Raw genomic sequence first — 10178 nt, 5'->3', positions numbered from 1 at the left:
ACACTACCCTGACCCTGACAAATTTAAATTAGCAACACGTAAGGGTGTATTCCCGTATGAATACATTGACAGTATTGACAGATTAGACGAGAGACAGTTACTTGATCAGGACTCATTTTATTCAAAATTAAAAAACTCAACTATTTCCGATGACGATTATACTTTTGCTCAAGTAGTCTGGAACGAGTTTAAAATCAACACGCTTGAAGAGTACTCGGACTTATACTTGAAGACTGATGTCCTTCTCTTGGCTGATGTTTTTGAGAATTTTAGACTCAGTTGCTTTAAAACATATAATCTAGATGCTCTACACTTTTATACAGCACCAGGCCTTTCGAACTAGGCAATGTTAAAGCATACTGAAGTAGAACTTGAACTGTTAACTGATCCCGAGATGCTTCTTTTCATTGAAAAGGGTGTTCTCGGTGGGGTATCGATGTGTGTTAATAGACACGTTGAAACTAACAACCGGTACATGAGTAAAGATTTTCATTCAAACAACCCTGAAACATACCTGATGTACTACGATGTAAATAATTTGTATGGCGCAGTGATGAGTATGTCTTTACCCAAGGGTAAATTTGAATGGGTTGAAAATGTAGACAATGTAGATCAGTTTTTCAATGATGATGAAAGTGTAGGCTACATCCTTGAAGTAGATCTACACTATCCTGAGAACTTACATGACCTACACAAAGATCTACCTTTATGCCCTGAACATTTTATACCACCTGGTAGCAAACAAAAAAAACTGACGACAACTCTGTATGATAAAAATAATTATGTTATTCACTATAAGAATTTGAAACAATGTTTAGACTTAGGTTTAGTTCTTAAAAAAATACATCAGGTCTTAAAATTTGAGCAATCAGACTGGCTCAAATCATATATTGATAAAAATACTGAATGTCGAAAGATTGCGAAAAATGAGTTTGAGAAAAACTTCTATAAATTGATGAATAACGCAGTTTTCGGAAAGACGATGGAAAATGTTCGTAAATACAAAGATGTACATTTGAGAACAAAGTGGCAAGGACGATACAATGTATCCGATCTAGTATGTAGGCCCAATTTCCACAGTCTTACTATTTTTGATGAAAATATGGTTATAGTTGATCCAAAACAAGTAAGAGTTTGCTTCAACAAACCAATTTATGTAGGCTTTAGCATATTAGATTTATCCAAAACTTATATCTATGACTTTCATTACAATTATGTGCTTAAAAATTATGTAAAAATCTCAAAATTATTCTACACCGATACGGACAGTTTAATTTACCAATTTATTGTACCCAACATTTATGAAGACATCAAAAGTGATATCTCAAGGTTTGATACCTCCGATTACCCACCTAACAATGTCTTCAACATGCCTCTTGTTAACAAAAAGGTTCTGGGTAGAACTCTTTACCCTGATTAACATGGAGATTCTTAGGGATACGACCTTGCTGGAGTACAGACTTCATAGCACTAGTGATATCCACACCACTTTTAGACTTAATTGGAACTGCCCAGGCTTACTTTGAAAATATATCTATGATTGTAAGCAGATACTTGTATCCTCTATTGACTATTGCATATGGAATCATCTCAACCAAGTCAGCTTGCCAAGTCTCATCGAGACCTCGGATGTCAACATGACGACGGTTATAGTTCCTGCGAGCTGGTTTGTGAAGCTTTTCAGCTATCACTGTCTTTTTGTCGTTCATTGTGTTTCTCAGTAAGATATTTGATATTATTTTGGTGAGAGGAAAGTACTACTTTAACTTCCTCATTAGTCGTCTGCAAATTTCCCACAGCAGCTTTCAGTATTACTATTTCAGAGTGTAAATGTGAAATAATCTCTTTCTGTTCACTGTCTATACTTTTATTCAGTTCAGACATCTGTCGCAGTACAAATTGCACTGTCGCAGCATCATGTTTATTTGATGCATTACCGAGATTACACAGCCTTTTATTGTCAACGTTGTAGTTTCCATCAGAAGTTACATTGAAACCTCTACCAGCTGGACCTCGTTGAACTGACTTGTCATTGTCCAGTAGACGTCCAAATATATCGGTGCTCATAGTTGTGAATACTTTGACAGTCAACGTGTGAATGATATAATTTTCTAAAAGCTTTTTAATATATAACCCCAACCTCTCTAAGTTCTTCAATAATTGACATGATTTCATTTGTGTGACTTGGATGCCCAGCAGCTCGAGATGCCATCAGTAGTCGCAAACGATCAACTAGTTCATTTGGATCATCCCAGTAAACATAGTCCATTGGTAATCTCTGTTTTCTTGCAATCATATATTGTGGTAACCCTTTACCGAACTTGGTGATAAAATAAGCAATGTATTTATTGAACTTTATTGTTGTATCTTCATAAATGGTACGATTTGGATCATAATTTTTCCTATGAGCGTTGGTATGTTGAATTATGTCCAAGTACTTTTTCTTATCATCTGGGGTGATGAGTGCATCCTCTGGTGATTTTCTAAATAATAATTCCAACAACCCAGGAGTTATTGGATAATTTATTTCTTTGACAGTTATTGTATCATTTGCAAATGAAATAGGTGAATCCCCCATATGCATTTCACCACGTTTTCTGCGTACACCATATCTCATATCATTATCTTTATGTTTTTTACTTAAACGTTGTAGATAATTAGTAAGAAGAGGATTTCTACGAGCTGGAGTACTTGTTGATGGTGGTAGCTGAGTGATAGCAAGTGCTGTATTATCAAATGAACTTTCATCCTTTATTAAACTGTTGTATACTTCTGGATCATCATATAAAGATTTTTCAACCTCTTGTTTTTCAACCTGTAGTTTTTCTTCTTTTTTTATATTTTCTCCTTTCAACTTTGAAGATTCAACTATACTCTGAAGTGGTGTGACAATAGGCTTGAACATTTCCTCCATAGCTTTATCAGCTGTATCTTTACCCAACTTCAATATCTTGTGCTTCCGTCGGATGGAATCACTGGCTTGAGATATCTGATGCAGAATATCCTTCTGCTTTGATATTTCTTCAGGCTTCATGTTGACAGGTTAACGTCTACAGCATGTATGACTATCACACTCTAAAGTACCTCAATTTATACTCATGAAGCAGTCGAATCCTTTGCGATACCTACCACTGTTCAATTCAATGTCTTTATCAATTACCACAAACCCATATTTATTCCAGCATGCTGAGCATAAATCTCTGAATGAGTTGTACGGCATGTCTGTATTGACATGATCATCATAAATATGCTTCAAATTCATTTCATCTTGACGGAACAAAACGAAAAAGTTCGCATTATCTCTAATCAGATGCTTCGGTATTCGTGTATAAGTTTCACAGAGATAGAAGCTATCAACATCCTTGTGTCGACCCATGCAGAAAAAAGCCTTGACGTCAAATATCATCAGGGAGTTAGGCTTAGCATCTTCAGGCTTGATTACAGCTTCATATTCGCTGAATGTGAAGAATCCTATACCATCAATCTGTTTAAGCAGCGTCTCCAGAAACTGATACTTTGGTTGGTTAAGAGACTTTGTGTAAACATGTATATTCTCAAACCTCAAACCGTTTGAATGTACAATAAGAGACAGTAGAGCGTTGGTCTTTCCACAGTTTGATGGCCCGCAAAACACTGCGCGGATACTGTTGGAAAGTAAAGCACCATATTGTTTGAGTTTCACAACGGTCCCTTGAACAATTTGATCAAATTGATAACTGGCAACTGAGCTCTTGGTTTATTGAACTCCATGACTGCTGATGAGATTCTGAGCTCAAGAGGTATATATACCGGCTTATATAGATAAGCGACTTAGTCTTCGATGTGACATGTCTAAGAGCAGACGTGGTAAAGGTTTGTTCAACAACATAATCAATAAGCTCCCACTTGAACTTCACATACCAGGGTATCAGTACTGCGGTCCAAGTACAAAGTTAGCCAAGAGGATAGGTCGAGGTGAGCCAGGTAGAAATCTTTTAGACGCTGCGTGTAAGGAACACGATTAGCGTACTCTAAAAATCGTGAAAATTTGGAAGCCCGTCACGAGGCTGATAAAATTGTAACCGGCGGTTAGCCCTGGTTCAGTTAGCTACCCCTTTCCTCTTTAGAAAGGGCGCCACCGGGATTTTAGACACGGTGTCCCAGAAACCAGGGAAGCATGAGAGGAAAAGACAGGGTCATGAGAAGTCCGAGAAAGGCTGTAAATAAACTGAAAAAAAACTATTTATAAAAATAAAAATTGATTTATTCCACCAAATCTACAAACTTAACAATCTCCTTAAAACTAACTTAATTGTGAGAACCTCTCACCTACGTTGGCCCTTGCCAATTATTCTACAATCTTAATCTAACTTAATTGTGAGAACCTCTCACCTACGTTGGCCTTTGCCAATTTTTCCTACAACTAATTAACCAATTTATTCAACCTCGTCACTCCGACGGAATACCTCAAAAATCTAAATTTCTCCTCGTCAACCTGACGGCATATCACTTTTCCCAATTCCACGTCAACCTGACGGATTCTCAATTAAAACCAAATTCTACCTAGAACATCGTCCACCGGACGCTAACTTCATTTCTCTAACTTTTATTCAATTTACTAATTCTCTAAGTTTTGATCCCAATTTACAATCAATTTTTCCTAACAATTCTCAATACAAAATTTATCAATCTCACAAAATTTAACACTTGTCGGTTTCCCTAATTTATTCATTTCACAAAATCTACAGAATTACTTTTCCAAATTTCTCAATCAAAATTCTTCAACTAAAATTCACTAAATTTCACTAAATATCTTTTGACAAATTTTCTTTAACAATTTACTAATTCCCAAATTTCATCAAACTAAATAATTAAAATTGTTTCATTAAATTTAGCAAAACGGCCTTAATTTATACTTCCACAATTTCCAAGAATTTAACACATAACTATAAATGACCTTTATTCTAATCTACGTACTTTTCGAATTTACCAAATTTTCTGAACTAATTTTCAACTAATTTTTAATACTTATAACGAAAGACCGAACTTAATTTAATTAATTTTTTAATTTTAGTTACTTGATAATTATTTTATTTCTATTGTCTTAATCACTAAATGACCTTGACGAACTTGACTCGATTGGAATTTGTTAATACGTAAATACTACCCGAGACGCTGATTTTGTTCTCAATAAAACTTAGATTGGTTAATTCGGCCTAATGACGATTAGAATGGCCTGAATAACCAATTTACCTGAAGTTCCAATTATATCTGTCAACGATGGAGTTGTCCCAGAGTAAGTAAAATTTTGCGAACAGCAACTTCCTTCAGCTTCTCGAGTCCGTAAATTCCTTTCCTCGTCTCCTCGATCTCAATTTTCTCTCGTACAAATTATCTCTGTAAAAGCCGATAAATAAATAACGGATCAAATACAAATTCGTCAGCCTAACGGCCTGACGGAATGAAATTTTAATAAAGAATTAGAATATAACGGCTCGCTTCGTTCCTCTTTTCGTGAAGCCTCGAGCAAATTTCTACTTACGTTTATTTTGATGGTAAGTCACTGAGCACTGTACAACCACAAGTCTCGTCCGCCAAAAAGGTGCTGTTTTGGTCTTCGCCGGCTCTTTTATAACCTCTCTCTCAGGTTCTCGAATTTTCCCATTATCTCGTTCCCGCTTAGATTTTCTGGGGAACAGCGGTGGGGACTTAGCGACCCGTACGACCAGGTGACGAGTCTTACAACTAGCTGCTCACGCTCAGAAGGTACGGAGTAGTCCCTACACACCGAGACAAGATAACGGTGACACAAACCCCGCGCGGGAATCCAAATTCCCTGTCACAAAATCCTTGCTGAGAAAGTGTGGCAACGATTTCAAGCAAGAGACGCTGCTATTGGTGAAAAAGATGCTGCTTGGAGTGTGAATAAAATCATGAAGTTAAAAAGACGTTTCGGTATGGGGCTGAAAAAAGAAAAACCTATTACTAAGCGTGAGACAATTAAGAGAAAGATAATCAAGCCTAAGACAACGAATCTCAAGACTACCAAGAAAAAAGATGTTGCACTAAGATAGATTGTTCCGGAAGCTAAAAAGTCTATGCGACCTAGTGGAGATCCAGTTAAAACAGCTATTGAAGGTGCTCGCAAGGCTGTCAAGAAAGCTGGTGGGAAGAAAAACGTTCGATTGCCTCGTATTTTACCAGTTCCATCAAAGATTGGTGAAGTACTTCCATTTTTGATTCCCCTGTTTGCAGGATTGTCAGCTGTTGGTGCTCTGACAGGTGGAACCGCAGGTGTCGCAAAAGCCGTAAATGATGCAAGTGCCACCAAAAATCAACTTGATGAAAAGAAACTCACAACTTGAAGATGGAGGAAATAGCTGTAGATAAAGGATTATATCTCAAACCTGACCGCAGTGGTATGGGACTGTATTTGAAACCATAGCCAGAAGGAGATGGCTGCAAGAAGTCAAAAAACCAGTAGAGCTACAACATCGAGCACTGACTAACATCGATTTATCAAAATATGCTAAGCTGCTTAAAATTTCAAATTTTCATGGAGTTTTCATGAGAAATGATTTACCAAAATCCGGACCCAAGACAAATGAATCAGCAATAATAACTTTGGATGATAAACTTGGACCTGGAATTCACTGGGTTGCATACAAGAAAAATCATGATCAAATTATTTACTTTGACAGTTTTGGTAATCTTCAATCAACCTCCACAAGATTTGATGGAATATCTCGATATCGGTAGCGTGAAGTACAATCACAAAAGATATCAAGACTTTGATATAATCATATGTGGACATCTGTGCGTAAAATTCTTGGCTGGACAACTTTAAATTGAAGTGAGTCAGGACAACAAGCGTCAGTCATGGCAGAGTCATTCACCTTGACACTATCTGGAAACTCCTCCGTACTGAAGGCTAATTATTTTCCACCGTTTGAGCTATCACCAACAAAAAATTATGTACTTGGACTCGTTAAGCTCCTGACATTTAATTCAATACCAAATATTGATGACGGTGCTAATAAATTCTATGTGTCATCAAAAAGATCCATAAGAAGTACAATCAAGAGATTTCAAGAAATAACTATACCAACAGGGAGTTATGAAATCAAAGATATTGAAACTTATATAAGCAAGACATTACTAGAACTGAGTTTCACTTTAAAAGCAAACAACAATGAGTTGAAGAGTGAAATGAAATGTGATCAGCTTATAAATTTTGAACCTAAAGATTCCATTGGATCATTACTTAGATTCACCAACCGTGTGCTTGAACCTAACGCAGTACATAAATCTGATTTGCCCGTATAAATATTAAAAATCAACGCTCTGAGAGTCGAGTGCAATATAACTACTGGATCATACATCAATGGTGAAAAAAATCACACAATTCATGAATTTTTCCCGAAAGTTCCAGCAGGATATAAAATAGTGGAAGTGCCAACAAACATCATTTACCTGCCAGTCACCGTACGAGCAATACATAACGTGAGGCTCCGCATTGTTGATCAGGATGGGAGAATAGCAAATTTCCGTGATGAGACTATCACGATAAGATTGCATATAAAAAGTCTGTAATCGGTATCGTACATGAGACAAAGACTGGTAATGGGTATAAAAGGATTGCAACATGTCCAAAAATTATCAGTCATCATCGAGCTCTGAAAGTGTTGAGACGTCAGAACGCAGAGTTCCTAATAAGTCTAGGACTAAAATTGCGTGGAAAATTCACAAGATAAAAATAAATTTTTGTTGTCTAGCTTGTGTGATACCATGGCGGAAATCTTAGATATAAAAAAATCAATCATTTTCGATGAGTCTATTGCACACTGTGAAGCTCATTCACACCTGCCATATGCATCATCAACATTCAACAACAGTGATGAAATCAGGATTGCTGTTCAGCATCAAGATCTATGCTTGCTCCCAAGCAAGAGCTCATTACATTTTTATGGAAAAATTAAGAAAGCTGATGGTACTGCTGTAAGAGCTACTACAAAGATGGTCAACATGGCTGTTTGTCATATGTTTGAAGATATACGTTATGATCTCAATGGTGTAGAAATCGACAGATGTAAAAATGTTAGTATCACCAGTGTTATGAAAGGATACGCTTCTCTAAGTCCGGGACAGCAAAATATTCTTGAAAATGCTGGTTGGATTGTTCATGAAGATGACAACAAGCTGACTGATTATCAACGAATTATCGTGAATGCCGAGCAAGAATTGATACTGTTCAGATCAAATACTGATCAAAATGCTTATGTTGTTACCGTTGAGAATGAAAATGTTACAATTGCGATTCAAAAAATTGAGTGGATTGTACTGTATATAACAATGTCTGACAAGCAAAAAATCGAGGTGTTGAATTACATAACCTCTGATCCAGCTATCCCAATCAGTTTCCGAACTTGGGAATTGTATGAGTATCCACTGCTACCAGCTAGCAACAAGCATATTTGGGTAATCAAAACAACAAATCAGCTTGAGAAACCTCGTTTTGTCATCGTTCGATTCCAAACAGCAAGAAAGAATCAATCGAATCAAAACGCAAGCGAGTTTGATCACGGCAGTATAAGAGACATTAAGCTGTTCTTGAACTCTCAGAGTTATCCATATGGAAATTTGAACCTCAACATTGTGCATAATCAGTATGCCTTGATGTATGATATGTACACAAATTTTCAAAGTGCTTACTATGGGAAAGAAGCTGAACCGCTATTGGCTAAAAAAAATTTTCTGAATAAAGCACCTATGTATATAATTGACTGTTCCAAGCAGAACGAGTCAATCAAGTCTGGGCCTGTGAATATACGTCTAGAGTTTGAATCGTCAGCACAGTTTCCAAATCAAACTGCTGCTTACTGCATGATAATTCACGACCGAATAATTGAGTACAATCCTATCAGCAGCACTGTAAGAAAACTTACTTGAAGCTACAGTTTGATCCCAAGCCCACTATACATTACATGTATGTGTGGGACATTGCATCCAGACGAGCGAGGAAAGGTTCATGGGAACAAGCAGCAAGAGACGGGGAACGATTTCGGCGATGAATACAAGAATTAAATAAAATTATTGAACCTGTACTGATTAATAAACTTATTGTAATAAAAAATAATCAATAAACTTAATGTAATTAAAAATAGCAAATAAAGAAAAAAAATTTTTGTAATTTTGCGTTTTCAATTATAAACCTTACTATAATAAGTATAAAAATATATAAGATAAACATATCCTAAAAACCAAAAGTTAAATGGCGGGAAAGCATAAACATAATCTACAAAATTGAGATAATATCAACTACGCAGTTGAAAATTACACAACCTTGAACAGGCTCAGAACTATTGGATGGCGTCATATACTACGTATTTCAAAAAATCTACTATATACTTTGAATAACCAATCAAATTATCAATTAACCAAGAAAAAAAAATGGACCAATAAGATTATCGAGTGGTGGGAGTAAATCCAGAGATCGGGTTATAAAAGGTTGAGTTGACTTTAAGAGTCATCATTCAGTCACTTCTCGTTATCAAGAGCAGTAAGAATGGAGATCATTCTGGACGTTCAAGGATTCAGAGGGCCTGATAATCGCTTTATTGTCAAGGAGTTGGCCTCAATAACAATTCAACATGATATTGATAATATTGAAGAGTTATCATACACATTATTTCAACCACCAGATCACTGGAAAGTACTATCCGCCAACTATCAACGTCTGAATACCTGGCTGATTCGAAATTATCATGGAATCGGTTGGAACGCCGGAACGACTTCATATTTCAAGCTCAAAGAAGTTCTTAATTATTTAATAAAAAATAAAAAAATTATTTATGTAAAAGGTATCGAGAAAAAATTATGGATCCAAAATTCAATTGATTGTAATAATGAAATTGTAATCGATCTTGATAATTTCAAATGTCCATCTTTGAAAAGCATGAAAATATGTAATAATCATTTTTGTAATTATCATAATTGTTTATCTGATTTATGTGCTTTGGAAAATGTAAAAAATTTAAAAGATTGGTTTTTAAGCAGTCAATAAATTAAAAAATAGAAATTCAATTGTGATTATTTATAACCTTCAAAACTTCAAGTTAATTAATGAATACCTAATTTATAAATATTTAATAATAATGATTTCCGTGATATGAACATGATGCAGGAACTATGCTAAGTTC

Source organism: Cotesia typhae, unplaced genomic scaffold, assembly GCF_013202065.1.
Source record: "Cotesia typhae breed Kobodo isofemale line unplaced genomic scaffold, CoteBio_Ctyphae contig_77, whole genome shotgun sequence".
Taxonomy (NCBI): domain Eukaryota; kingdom Metazoa; phylum Arthropoda; class Insecta; order Hymenoptera; family Braconidae; genus Cotesia; species Cotesia typhae.
This window is presented reverse-complemented; position numbering follows the sequence as displayed.